Here is a 15,159-nt window from a genome sequence, read left to right on the forward strand (position 1 = left end):
ATATATTTATGTTTATATATACACATATATATACACACACACACATACTATCATATATATGTATATATATACACATAATATATATTTTACTTAATACAATATTAAAGTGGAATTTAAATTCAAAAAGTGAACTTATTTAGAGAAAAATATTAAATGCAGATGATATGTATATATTCATTTATTTTCATTTAACAAACATCTATTGAGTACTTAACATGAGCCAGATGTCGTTCCAAGTGCTGGGATAAAATGTTACCTTCAATCTAGCAAAAATTGTGAAGCTGGTATAAAAATGACTGAAGTTAGGGAAAAACTCTATGAAAATATATAGAGCCATAATTTCACTTTCAACTGAAATGATTAAATATAATTTGTATAAACATTTTTTTATACATCAACTTTACATAGGTAGCAATCTCTCTGTGTTAGCTTTCGCTAACTAGTTAGAATACAAAAACTGATACAATAGTCAATAAATTGTATGTTGTCCAAACACAACAGAAGTTTATTTCTCACTGTTAAAAGCAGGAACGAGCAGCTGGACAGGTTGGCAGGCCACCCTCCTCCATGCAATTTTTCAGGGTGGTGGCTGGTAGAAGCTCTGCTTTTTTCCACACACATAGCTTCAAGCCAGCCCTAGGAGCTGTCTTCCTTCTTGGCAGCTGGGAGAGGAAAAGAGCATGGCGCCTGAGCACGGGAGGATTTTGTCATCCAAGCCTGAAGCTGACACACAGCACTTCCACTCATACTCTTTTGGCTTGAACTCACTCAGGAGGCCACAGCTAACTTCAAGAAAGATGGCAACAAGTAGGCCAGCTACGGCTGTGAGAAAAATGGGCACAGCCAGCAATTTCTTCCAGTAATGGGTATTTAAATGTTAAGGCAGTTCTCATAGTCTCTCATCCCCTAAGCCTGGATTAATTATAAAGGCACATTTTGGATTATGCATATAAGAAATAATATAATATACATATATTATTACTCTGTGGTCCAGGGTGCTATGGAAATGTTTTTTACCATAAACACAAAATCTGTATTCCAAGATGTCTTAGAACCATTAGCCCTTCTTTCCACAGCCAGACATCTCAAATGATTAACCTCTACTTCTGCCTCTATCTGCTCATCCTTTAAACTCTCCTTTAACCTGTACAAACTGTTTTCTACCTCTATCACCTGGCTGTAGCTCAACTCTCAATGTTCGTGAGGATTTTCTCATCATCAAAATCAGTGGATTTTTCTCATCACTCATCATCTTTTTTTCTTTTTACATTATTGACCACTCTTCCTCCAAATTGTTTTGTAGAAAATGTTGTTTATATTTCCATAATACTAATAGCATCAAACACAATATGAAGCACTTACTACATGCCAAAACTATTCTGTGTAGTATACAAATATTAACTTAATCTTCATAACAATCTTCTGGGGTAAATCTATTATTAACCCTATTTATAAATGAAGACACGAGGCATAGAGAAGTTAAGTGACTTGTTCAAGGTTACACAGGTAGTAAGTGATGGGAGTGAGATTTGAACTCAAGCAGCCAGTCTTTAGATTCTGTGTTCTCATCCTCTGTTATGCAGATTCTTTACTTATTTATTTTTTGAGCCAAATTCTGTTGACTCATGGAAACTTAATCAAAGCTAATTTATGGTAAACTCATTTATTTAAGATTTTCTCAGTCAAATCAGAGACCTTTCCCATCTTCTCCTTCTCTAGATTTCAGGTAAGTTTCATGGAGTCTTACGTAAAGTCAAGGCGTGAAGAGAGTGGTGAGCATCTGGTTCTTATTATTCTTCAGTTAACGCTGGCATTGGACGTTAACCTGAACGTTCATGGTCATCGTCCTCCCACCACACTGCAGTCTACACTGCATCCTGTCACCCTGGGCCTGTCCCTTCTCAGTGCTTTGTTAAAGGAATAAGCCCTGCTGTTGAGGCTCAGGAGTCCCTGGGCAGTTCTCTCAAGCCCACGTCTCTTGACCCACCTCCACTTTAGGGTACTGTGCAGACCCTGGAAACCCTGCCAGGCCGGCTACCTTCCAGACCCCTGAAAGGAAGTGCTACACAAGTTCCCCTCCACTCTGGAATTTCTGAACATAACTAGTGACTTATTGGCTTTCTCATGACTCAGATCATGGCAGCGGGGCAACACCACCTCTCAGAGATCCCATGGCATCTAACTCTTTGTCGGTCCCACTCCTCTCCTTATCTGCCTTTTGGGAATCTCTCCTCCTTCTCTGATCCTTGACAATTTTTCCTCTTTTGCCTTCTTTGCCATCCTGTCCTCCCTCCTCTGGTCTTCTGTGTCTCTGGTAGATTCTTTCCTTTCTCCTTGACTCCTTTCCTTCTTCCTGTCTCTAAATCACAAACCTTCCCTTAATGTTTAGTGCTCAGTCCTAATTTCTTTTCCTGCTTCACAGAATCTTTTATTTTCTGTTTTATGATTTTAACTTTCACCTCTTAGTGACCCCAAAATCTGATTCTCTATTCTTTATCTTTCTCCCAGACTCCAATCCCAATCGCTAACCACATAATAGACACCTTCACCTGGATTCTATGATTCACCTTAAATTAAATTAGATACCATGTTTCAAACCAAATTGACCATCTTGTTTCAAAACCTGAGAGCAAGTTCCAGTTTGTTCTTGTTCACTGGTGCGCTTTCAGGATTAGTTAATATGCACTAGTTAATACGCACTCAATATCCATCTGGTTAATATGCACTCAATATTTGTTGAATGGATGAGTGAATGCTTACTAAAGGCCTCATGACTTCTCTTTCTGCTACTATAACAGCATCTTATGGTTACCCTGTTATCCTTCACTTCTCCCTCACTATTCAACCTGACCATTATAATGGAAGGAAATAAGATTTTGCAGTTAGTCTACTTTTGCTTGATTGATTTTCTGTGGCTGACTATTTCTATCTTACTAATTTTTCATTGGTGATTTAGTTCGTTTGCTTATTTAGTTTTAGTTTATTTGCTGGAGATTGTTTCACTTGTTTTTGAAAGCTTTCCCTCTGGTTGTTTTTTGTGGGCTTAGAGATCCAGGTGCTTCAGAGCTCTGTGGTTTCCCCCTGACCCAGGGCTCAGGGCCCCACCTTTCTCTAAATGGTGATTTGACAGATGTCCAGAAAATTTCCATCTGAGAGTATTAGTGAGTGTTCACTAGAGAAACAAAACCAATAGGGTGTGTGTGTGTGTGTGTGTGTATGTGTGTGTGTGTGTAAAGAGATTTATTATAAGGAATTGACTCACATGATTATGGAGGCTGAGAAGTCTGAAGGTCTGTAGTTGGCAAGCTGGAGACCCAGGAAAGCTGATGGTATAGTTCTAGTCCAAGTCTGACAGCCTGAGGAGTAGGAGAGCCAATATTGTAGTTCTAATCTGAGTCAGAGTCCGAAGGCAGGAGGAGACAGATGTCCCAGCTCAAAGACAGGCAGAAAGAGAGAACAAATTCTCCCTTAGCCTTTTTGTTCAATCCAGGCCTTCAACAGGTTGAGTCAGACCCATCCACACTGGGGAGGGCAATGTGCTTTACAATGTCTACCAATTCATATATTCATCTCATCCAGAAACATCCTCACAGATACACCCAGAATAATGTTAAACTAAATATCTGGGGACCCTATGGCCCAGTCAAGTTAGTTAACATATAAAATTAACCAACATAGAAAGTAAATCCATGAATGTGTGATAATGCTAGGAAATAGCCCCCAATGCCATCAATTTATTTTAATGCAGTAGACTGTATTTGGTTCATGTTCATTCCTGTATTATATTCCATTAAATGAATGTACTTCAATTTATTTATTCAATTTACCATCAAAAGACATCTGGTTATTTTCATTTATTTTTTTGACAATTATGAACAGTGCTGCCATGACCCTCACTAATCCTATTCTCTATTTAACGCTTCAATTCTTCCAGTTTGAGTCTCCCAAAGCATCACAAATTGACTACTTGCGTCTACAGCATGTGGAAGCATGGCTACTGAGATTCATGCTCCCCTATGAAGATTTTTTATGGGCAAAGCCCTGCCAAGTGCCCCTACATAGAACTCTATATTCTTCTGTCCTGGCAGAGTGGAGCCAGAGGAGGTAGAACTTCTCACAGAAGTAGCCAAAGCAAAGGGCACCGTGCGATGGGAGTATAGTACTGTTTGCAAACTCACTTAAAAACAAAAGAGTGAGTAGGTGGAATCGTGGAAACAACCAGGCTTTGTAGATTGAATATGGGCTCCACTGCTTAATAGATCAGTGAACTGGAAAATTTTCTTCACTTCCCTGAATCTGTTTCCTCCTCTATAAAATGGGATGATATTGACTGCCTGCCAGGATTGTAGGAGGAATTAAAGTAATAATATGGTATTGCTATATATAAGGATATTCAAGAAAATAGTCCATTTTCCTTACCACTGGATCTATTTCCAAAAAAGTAATTTTATATCAAACCAATTTAGATTATGGGTAGAGTAAGGTGGAAATGTTCTCTATACATGGGGTCATATATTAGTGAAAACAAGTCTTGGGCAGAATTACAGCCAGGCACCCAGCATCTCTGTAAGCAGAATGTAAATCACTCTCCTAGAGATGTTTCTCTTTGCTTGCCAGAATTCATTACCAGAGTTTCCAAAGTGCTACCCATTATGTCAGACCCAGTAAGTGCATATATGGTTTCTCAAAGAGGTAAACCGTCAAAAGTTGAGGAAGTTATTAATAACTCTTCTTTAAAAACCATCACTGCCAAAGCGGTTCCAGACTGAAGGAGCCATGGCCACATTAGCCCTTGGAAAGAGGCTGTCAGAGTTAAATGGGCCACTGGCACTCAATCCTGTGTCCCTTTGTGACTGACCCCACTCTGATAGTGGGCATTATATTTAATAGCTAAATAAAAGATCATTTTTCCTTCCAATCTGACTGGAAAAGAGAAAAGCATGGAGTTAATACCATGTTATGCCAAAGGGGGATATGAATCAGGGAAACTGACACATTGAAGTTTTACACTCTGATTTTCAAGCTTTTAATACTGTTTGGTGAATGTGATTCCCCAGTCTGGAAATTTGGAAATAATTCGCTCACTCAGAAGTCAGTATGTTATTTTTTAAAACTGAGAAAATATTGGAATTGTGTTTTCTCAGCGTGGTTCCCATGAAATTCGTAAAATTCTCTCACTAATCCATGATGGAGGTGATGTATTTTGTCATTGCTGTTGCACCCTTGGAGCTCTTTTGAGAGTAAAGGTAGCATTCCTGTAAGATCTTGAATGCTTAGTAGTATTTCAACAGCAGGATCACGATGGAGTTCAGAGAATACTGGCCTGAGTCTTATGGACGAATCATGAAAGAATCCTTACTGAGTACTGACTATGTGCCCATTGATATGCTGAATGGTAGAAGCATAATGGTGAGCAAAACATCCTTGCCCCTCTGAATCTTCAAAACTAGAAAAGTAACAGATATTAGTGAAATAATCACACAAATCTAAAATTATAGCATGTGGTAGGAGAAATAAAGGAAAAACACATACAAATACACACATATACATACAGAGAGACAGACAGACAAACAAATGAGTTGTACGGCGTGGTGGAAATGACAAACTACTTAGAATTGGTTAAGCCTGGATTCAAATCCTAACTCTATCCCTTATTGGTTATGTCATCTTGGACGCATCAATTAACCCGTGATTATTTTCTGTTACAGTGAGAACTGTGAAAATTAAAATTAAAATCCAATGATACATAAAGTGCTTGGTACTGCACATGGCATAAATGAGCACTTAATACATTGAAATTTATGATAATAATACTGTGAAATTACTGAAAGATACTCAGTAATATTAACTATTTACAAAGTTATGATTCACTTCATCTAGCAGATAAAAACCTGAAAATTTGAGGGGCTGGCCCCATGGCATAGTGATTAAGTGCGCGCTCTGCTGCTGGCAGCCAGGGTTCGGATCCCGGGCGCGCACCAATGCACCGCTCATCAGGCCATGCTGTGGTGGCGTCCCATATAAAGTGGAGGAAGATGGGCATGGATGTTAGCTCAGGGCTGATCTTCCTCACACACACACAAAAAAAGCCTGAAAATTTGGGGTACAGCAAGTTCTTCCTCTGTACATGTGTGTGTGCTTGTAAATTCAATATATTTTCTTATTACTTACACTGTAATTTTAAAGAATATTTATCTTTTTAACTGATTGATTAATGTGTGGATTTTATCTTGCCTCACCCTAATTTTTGACCTCCCCTACTCTACCTAGTGCCTAATTATCTACTGTAGAGCAACACTTCAGTAAAGTCAGGAAGTTTTCTTTTAGAGTGGAGAATCTTAATGCAATGCAGACCATCACTTTGTATCCACAGATTTACTTAAAGCAGGGCACAGCAGTGTATGTTGTGAAGTAATTTTTCCTTTACTGTGGGTTATTCTTAAAAGCTGTGGCATCAAACATGAATATATTTAATGTATTTCTTGGTGTTTTTCTTAGCATTGTATCATTTATGTGAGGAACATAAAGTTTTGCTTTTTTCTTTTAAAACGTGATTTTTCTTTCAAAGATTTTACAAGTTATTATTAAAATCTGGAGTAGAGAGGTGGGGAGTATACATTGGAAGGAATTCAGTATATTTTTTTATGGGAAAATGTCAATAATCAAACTGTCTGATTGCTCCCCATGTGAAGTATCAAGAAGACAGGTTTCTAGAGATTTGAAAAAATAAAGTACATTAAAAAGTTGGGAAATATATATAAAGTTTGGAAAATAGTTTTATCTAAAATATTCTTTATTTTTTATTCTAAATTGCATATAATAAGTGATTCAGCTGGCTGCTTAGGCAATACAGTTTTTTGGTCAATACATTTTTATGGTTATTTTTATTAGCACAATAATCATTTATTTTATTAATAACAGGGAATCCTCTATATTTATCATTGTTGGAAAATCTTTTTAATATGCATAATCTATTTTTTGGTCTTAGGGGAGTATAATAATTAACATAATTGAGATAATTGAGTCATTTAATTGAGTCATTTTTTCTAGCAATCAAGAGTATTTCCATACTTATAGGTCATCAGTCTGATCATCCTTACAAATTTCACTCTAAGGTATAGGAATTTGAGTTAAAGATAACTTAATCCAGGGTATTATATTGTATATGCAAGAGGATCAAATCAGCTAAATTCTTAGGTGTGGGATTACTAGTTTAAAGGATAGGCGTGTCTTCACAGAATTTTTTATAGTGTACTATCTGTACAATTCCAATAACATCTAAAGGCAAGACAGTAAATCTCTCTCAGCCTTAGTTTCTTTTTTCTGCAAAAGGAGGAAGCTGGTAAGGAAAGCATCTCTATCATAGGACAATGGGAAAGAAAATAATTGGCGTCCAAGACTTTGTGAAGCATAACTCAATATAGGAATGCTAATCACTGCTTGAAAAGTTATTTGCAGTTAGGTCTTCCGTTCCTTGGACCTCCATGACTTTTGTATGAATCTTTATAACAACATGTATAACACTGGTATAGCTGAATGGTCATGATTTATGAATTTATCTGCCTATTGGATTCTGTACCCTTTTAAAGAAATAATTTTCTCTTTTTATTTATTCATTTTTGCATTCTAAACTTTCACTTGATGCCTAGTTGCATAAATGTTTGAATGAATAAATAATATTAAAGTAGAGGAAAGAGGATTTATGGTACACCATTACTGTTTCTGTCATTGACCATTTATCCATTCATTATTTTACATTCTCCACTCCAGAAAAGGAATTGTGTAAGTGAAGATGGGCTAGTACTTTGATCTTAGTAACAGGAAAGAACAAGTTCCTAATTGGAGAGTTGTAGGATTTGTTTAGAAAATTAATTAATGGAAAGAGGATGAGAAGGAAGAAAATTTTCATTCTGGGAAATATTAGTGCCTCTCTCCTTTGTCCAGGATACCATAAAAGCTGGGTATTTATTTCCCAATGAAATTAGAGCACCCACATTTGGCACTGCATCATGAGTTTATCATTGACTCCATAAATCCAGAGATGACTGGAAAGAATCATGGAAACTGGTCAGTATAATCTGGTACAGATGAGGAAATGGAGGCCCGGTGATGTCACATCCCACATCAACTTAATGGTAGAACCTAACTTGATTACTCATCTGCCAGTTCCAGTGCTGTGCTCCAGCCATCCAATCTAATTTGATCTGAGGTTTCTGGATAATCGCTTCTGTCTGTTGAGCTGAGATGATATGCTACGAGGGCCAGTATATACTTACCTAATTTTTCAGAGCCTTGAAAATTGACACCTTCTTGGATGTACACACATTCTTTTACCTCCCTCATGGATAAGAAATAGGAAGAAAAGCCAGAGATGGTAGCTATTGGTAGAGAGGCTCCTCCCTGTTGGACAGTCTCGCACTTGAAGGACCAAGTAACAATCACACAGCAGGTGGGAATAGCAAGAATATATCATCGCAGCTCCTTAAACCTGGACTGGAATGTAGGGTCCTGACGGAATGTTGCTGGTCTCTGGTACATTGCAGTGAAGTGAGCAGGGGATTTTCCTCAGTTATCGGTGGAACATGGTTTATTCTGGTTAAGAGAAGTCCATTAACTCTGTCCAATTCTGTTTTGTTTTTAAGGAAAAATATTTCTTTCTGTACATCAGCTGTGCTTGGTGGCTTCTGCCTCTGTTTCTATTGCCTGTTTACTGAAAGACCGAGTGGAAAGTGACTGTTCTGTAACAGAAATTAGGAGAAAAATTGGGCTTGCACATAGTTCAGAGACTTCTCAGTCCCACTTATGTGCAAGTGATGTACAGAATTAGAGACAGGGTTCTCAGAGGAAAATATCACGCCGTCTACCCTGTCACTCTTATCTATTGGGCTTAAATGCTTTGTAAAAGCCAGATAACTTCAGCTTGTGATAAGGTTTCCTCTCCTGTGGTTCTATGAAAGACACTGGAGTGTAATGTGACAAGTCAAATCATCTTGCCAGCTTGTAATGTGATGAGATGTCATTCATAGACTTCTCAAATATGATGGTAATTATTTGCAATTATGAACAACTGTAGTAGATTGCGTCTTCCCTGTGTTCAGGTTCTTTGCCATCTGACATTCGCAGCTCCTCCCGCAAAAGAGGTGGGATACATTTTTCTGCCCCTTAAGTTGGATTTCCTATGTGGTTTGCTTTAGTCAATGGGGTGTTAGTGGGCATGACGTGATCAAAATCTTGAGAAGTATTGTGCATATGGCTGCCAACACATGAGAAGATGCCCATGTTAGCCACTGAGTCTAAGGAGGATGAAAGAGATGTGAGATAGTCACCCCCGCTTAAATTAGCTAACTACCAGCCAACACACATATGTGTGTGCTGTTAGCTCAACAAATAGCATTATTGTATGCTACTGACATTTTATGGTTGTTACACAATATTATTGTGGCTATAGTTAACTGATACAAAAACATTTCTTTAAGTAGAGTAACCATTTAAACTTCTGTCCAAACTGGGATTTTTTTTTTAAGTAAAAGAGATGCTATTAATAATTACATGTGACAACACATGTATGCTGGGACTGCTCTGGGTAAACCAAGATGTATGATCACCCTAAATCTAAGGATCTCTAAGCTTTTGTTAGTCCTAGAATTCTTGATGTGTCAGAATTAAGTTAAAAATAAACATACTCCCAGGGCTGGCCCTGTGGCCTAGTGGTTAAGTTCTGCTCACTCTGCTTCAGTGGCCTGGCTTCGGTTCCCAGGCACAGACCCACACCACTCATCGGTGGCCATGCTGTGATGGTGACCCACATACAAAATAGAGGAAGATTGGCACAGATGTTAGCTTGGGGCAAAACTTTCTCAGCCAAAATAAATAAATATACTCTATTTTCATTCATTTTACTTATTTTTTTAGAATTTATTCAATGCTTGCTGGGAACAAAGCTGATCTCAAGTGGCTTACACTTGATTAGGAAAGATAACAAATGGAAAAAATTATTATAATTGTCTAGACTCTTGGCATTTGCAAATTTTACAATTAAGTGTTATGACTTGTTCAGGCAACGATGTCCATGGCATGTAGAAATCTGAAATTCTGTGGGGGCATGGCTTAGAATGTTTACACCTTGAGGCTGGTGTGCAGAAGTAGTTAATAACTTAGTGAGTAGACCTAGCCAGACACCTTGCATCTCCTTCTCAACTCAGCCTACATGATCTTTCCTTTTTAATTTCTTATAATTCCTGTGAATTAGGAAAAATCCTTCATTGTAGGAAACTGTGACCACCAAGTGACAAAAACTCTCTAATAAAAAGCTGACAAAGTGGCTAACTTGTAGTAAGGGTATGGACACAGGAAACAGAACTCTCAAAAGAAAGAAAGTTTGAGAGAAAGCCAGAAACTATAGAAATCTTTATTTACAAATTTATGGATTAATCTCTCAGGAGCAACAAAGATTTACTATTCTAACCAGTGGAGATACATATGCATATACACACTCATGCACACAAATACATACACATACATATCTATGTTCCTTTATGGAAATCAGAGAGCATTACGTGGAAATGGGAAGATTAAAGCCAGGACCTGCAAGTTGGTTAGTTTCCTTAGACTTTTTCATTGAAGTATAAACACACATAGAAAAGCACACAAATGAGTGAATTACCACAAAACAAACACATGTATGTAACTCCCAATCTACAAGACCACTGGAGTGGGTTTTAGGTTTGAATTGCCAATCAAACTCATGACATGCAATTAAGCTTACACAGCACCAGGTTTACTCAGCTTTAAAAAAGGATACAGATCAGGGAGTAACTGCAGCTTCATCACAGAGACCTCAGACCCTCAGATGCAGCTTCTGATGTCCCGAATCACCACACACAGATGCATTTTGGTCATGAATTTGACAAAGACTGACACGAGTATGGATCACATAAGCATAGGGAAGCAACCAAGCCTAGGGACCTTCAGCTTAAATATCTTGCTAGCCATGTAGCCCCATTCTTTTGTCCTTAAATTGTAAGTTATACAATGAACAGTCCTATAGCTATGCACAGTGGGGTAAAGAACGTTCATAGATAAGTATTCAACATAGAGCAGGCCCTGAGAATCCTCTTCTATCTTCAGGGTTGATGTTACAAGAAATAGAGTATTATTGACCCCCAGAAGCCCTCTTCATGCTTCTTCTTATTAATATACAGCTCCTCCTGGTAATCACTATCATGACTTCTATCCCGTGGATTATTTTTTAAGTTGATGTAAAAGAATAATGCACTGTGTACTATTTTGTGGCTGGCATCTTTTGCCCCGCATCAAGTTTTTGAGATTTGTCAACCATGTTTTATGTAGCTGTGTTTTTTTTATATTGATAGTTAGTATCTCATTGTATGGATATACCACAATTTATTCATCCTGTTGTTGATTGACATTTGGATTGTTATTCATTTATAACTAGAATAAATAATGTTGCTATGCGTATTCTTAAAAATGTCTTTTGGTACACACGTACATGCATTTCTGTTGGATATATGCCTAGGAATGGAATTGGTCCTAGGGCAACATCATATTTAAGTAGATATTGACAAAGTGTTTTCCAAAGTGGTTGTACCGATTTGTCTTTCTATCGATCCTAGGAAATAGTGGATTAGAGTTCCTATTGATCTACATGTTCTACATGTAAGTGATAGAAAAATTTTCCCTTCTTCCCTTCTAGTTCTTTGGCTGGCCTAATAAGTAAACTGACATAAGACAGATTAACAGGAGAAAAACAAATTTAATTTTGTACATATGAGAGGCCCTATAAATATGAGACTCAAATAAGTGACCAAAGCAGAGACTTCTGTACTTTTTAGACAAGGAAACAATAAATTTGTGAAACGTTGACAAGACAAAGGAGTTTGGGCTTGGAGTAGTGAATTAGTGAAGAAGTAACAAGGTTTGTTTATACAGTCTTCTCAGGCCTAAATTCTCTGTTTCTGGTGATAAGGATGCCTTCTACCCTCCTGGTACAGGGAGGGTACCTTTCACATGGGAGATTTATTTCCTGCTTTCAGGGGGATAAAAGAGTGTCAGAGTACCCTTCTTGTACCAGCTGTTTCTCAAGTGACTTTAATTCAAAATAATCAAATGCCAAAGTGGCATATTTTGGGGTGGCATATTCTGCTCCCTTTTATACAACATTTGATATCATCAATAATTTTTATTGCTAATCTTGTGGGTGCATAGTGGTAATATTGTGTTTTTAATTTCCAGTTCCCTGTTGAATCATAAGGTTTAGGACCATTTTAAATATGTCTTGCCCATTTGAATATCCTCTTTTGTGAAGTGCTGATTCACATATCTTCTTTGTTTTTCTATTGGAATGTCAGTCTTCTTTTTCATTGGTAGGAAGTCTTTATAAATTCAGGAAGTGGACTCTTTGCTGGTTATAAGTACAGCAAATGCTATCTCTCTACTCTGTGGCTTGCCTTTTCACTATATTAATGGTATCTTTTAATAAACAGAATTTCTTAATTTTAATATAGTTCAATTTAGCAAACTTTTCCTTTATGGGTAGTACTTTTATTGTTCTGTTTATGAATTTTTTGTAATTCAGATTATGAGACTATTCTCCAGTATAATCTTCTAAGTGCACCATTGTTTTATTACTTTAAAATATTAGCACCTGATAGGATAAATAATCTTGTTTTGTTCTTCAGCAGTATCTTGAATATTTTTGGCCTTTTTTATTTCATGGAAACTTTAGAATGAGCTTGTCAATTTCCCCCAAACAATGCCTGCTTAAATTTTTATTGAGATTGCATTTAATGATCCTCACAGTGGTAAGTTATCTAAATCGTGAACTTGAATATCTCTTCATTTATGCAAGTCCTTTAATAATTACTCTCAATAATGTTTTTTGATTTTATGACTAGAGATCTTACATGTTTTCATAGATTTAGTTTAGGTATTTGATGTGTTTGTTATTGTTGTAAATTACATCTTTTTTTTTTTTTTTTTTTGAAAGACAAGGAGATGGACCATCTCCTCCACCCTAAGGATTCTTTTTTCTTTTATATATAATTTTATTTATTTATTCCCCCCAAAGCCCCAGAAGATAGTTGTACGTCGTAGCTGCACATCCTTCTACTTGCTGTACGTGGTAGTTGCTGTACGTGGGCCGCAGCCTCAGCATGGCCAGAGAAGCGGTGAGTCGGTGCGCGCCTGGGATCTGAACCCGGGCCACCAGCAGCGGAGCATGTGCACTTAACTGCTAAGTCATGGGGCCGGCCCCAAATTACACCTGTTTTTAAATTTTATTTTCTAAATGTTTACTGTTGGTGTAGGAATACAATTAATTTTTGGATATTGGCCTTGCAACCAACAGTTCTGTTCAGTACACGTATTAATTTAATCATTTGTCTGTATTTTCTTTTGAATTTTTATATATGTAATTATGTCATTTACAAACAACAGTATTATTTCCTCTATTCTGATTCTTTTATCTTTTTTCTTCTTTTCTTGCCTTATTACATTGAGCAAGACCTCCAGTGCTATGTTGAATACAATGTCAGTGTTAGTCAGCATTCCTGTATCATTTCTCACCTCACAAGGAAAAATTTTTAACATTTCTCTATCAAGTACAATTTTGCTGTAGGTTTTTTGCATGTGTATGCTTCCTCCCTTTTCAAATCAAAAAATTTCCCTTTTGTTCCTGGCTTGCTAACAGTTTTTTTTTTTTTTTTTTGATTAATATGAATGGATGTTGAATTTTATCAAATGCTTTTTCTGTACTAGTTGAAGTGATCACATTTTTTTCTTTCTTTATTGTGCTAATGAGGTGAATTACACTGGTTATTTTCAAATGTTGAGCCATTTACAGAATAAGACTAATCTCTTCATAATATATTACCATTTTTATATGTTGCTGAATTTGATAATTTAAAAAATCTTTCACCTATCATTATTAAATCAGCCTATAAATTTTCTTCCTTTTAATACGTGTGATAGGTTTTGATATCTAGGTTATGCCAAACTCATATAATGATCTGGGAAATTTTTCCTCTTTTTCTATTCTCTGGAAAAGTTTGAGTAAGATTGGTGGTAATTTTTCCTTAAATATTTAGTAAATTCATTGATAAAGCCATCTTGGTCTGGATTTTTGTTCATGGGTATCTTTTTAATTACAGATTCAATTCCCTCATAGGGTAGTCATCTTTTCTATATCTTCCCATGACAGTTTTGCTAAAATATTTTTTCTAGGAGTTTTCATTTCATCTGAATTTTGATATGTATTGGCATAAAGATCTTCATAATATCCTCTTATTATCTTTTTAATGTTTGCGGTATCTGACCTGTAACCTCCTTTTCATTCTCCATATTGCTTATTTTTCCTTTCTTTCATATTTCTTAAATCCCTTTCACTGGAGTTTATCACTTTAATGTTTTTTAAAAACCATCCTTTAACTTTGATTCTTCTTATTGTAATTTTGGTTCCTATTTTATTTTTTTCTGCTCTTTATTATCTCCTGCCTTCTATTATCCTTGAGTTTGATTTACATTTCTTTTTCTAAATTCTTAAGATGGATGACTATACTATTGATTTTTCAGTATTTTTCTTTTCTGATAAGAGCTATTAATATATGAAAACAATGTAAGGCTATTAATGATAAGCTATAATTCCCTTTCTAAGATACCTTTACCTGCATCCTATAAATTTGGTTCTTTTTTATACTAATTTATTTCAAATATGTTTTATTTCCACTGTGATTTCTTCATTGATTCATGGTTTGCTTAGCAGTGTTTTGGTTAAATTCCAAAGATTTGGAGATTTTTCAGTTACATTCTTATAAAGTTATTTCTAGCTTAATTTCACTGTGGTCAGATTTCAATCCTTTGACAAGTTTGGAGACCTTCTTTGTGTGCATAAGATCAATTTTTGTAAGTGTTCCATGTGTCATTGCAAATAACATATACTTCTGTCGTGTACTAGAAACTCTGTTGTGTCTGGCTTGCTTGTTGTGTTGGTCAAATCTTTTATAGCCTTTTTGAATTGTTTTGTTTGGTTTGGTTTTGTCTGCTTGATCTCAGTGACTACTAGAGAAGTGTGTTAAAATCTCTAACTATAATTGTGAATTTGTCTTTTCTTGCTTTTAATTCTGCCCATTTTTATTTTTATAT

Source organism: Ceratotherium simum, chromosome 4, assembly GCF_057802395.1.
Source record: "Ceratotherium simum simum isolate JZ-2026a chromosome 4, ASM5780239v1, whole genome shotgun sequence".
Lineage (NCBI taxonomy): Eukaryota > Metazoa > Chordata > Mammalia > Perissodactyla > Rhinocerotidae > Ceratotherium > Ceratotherium simum.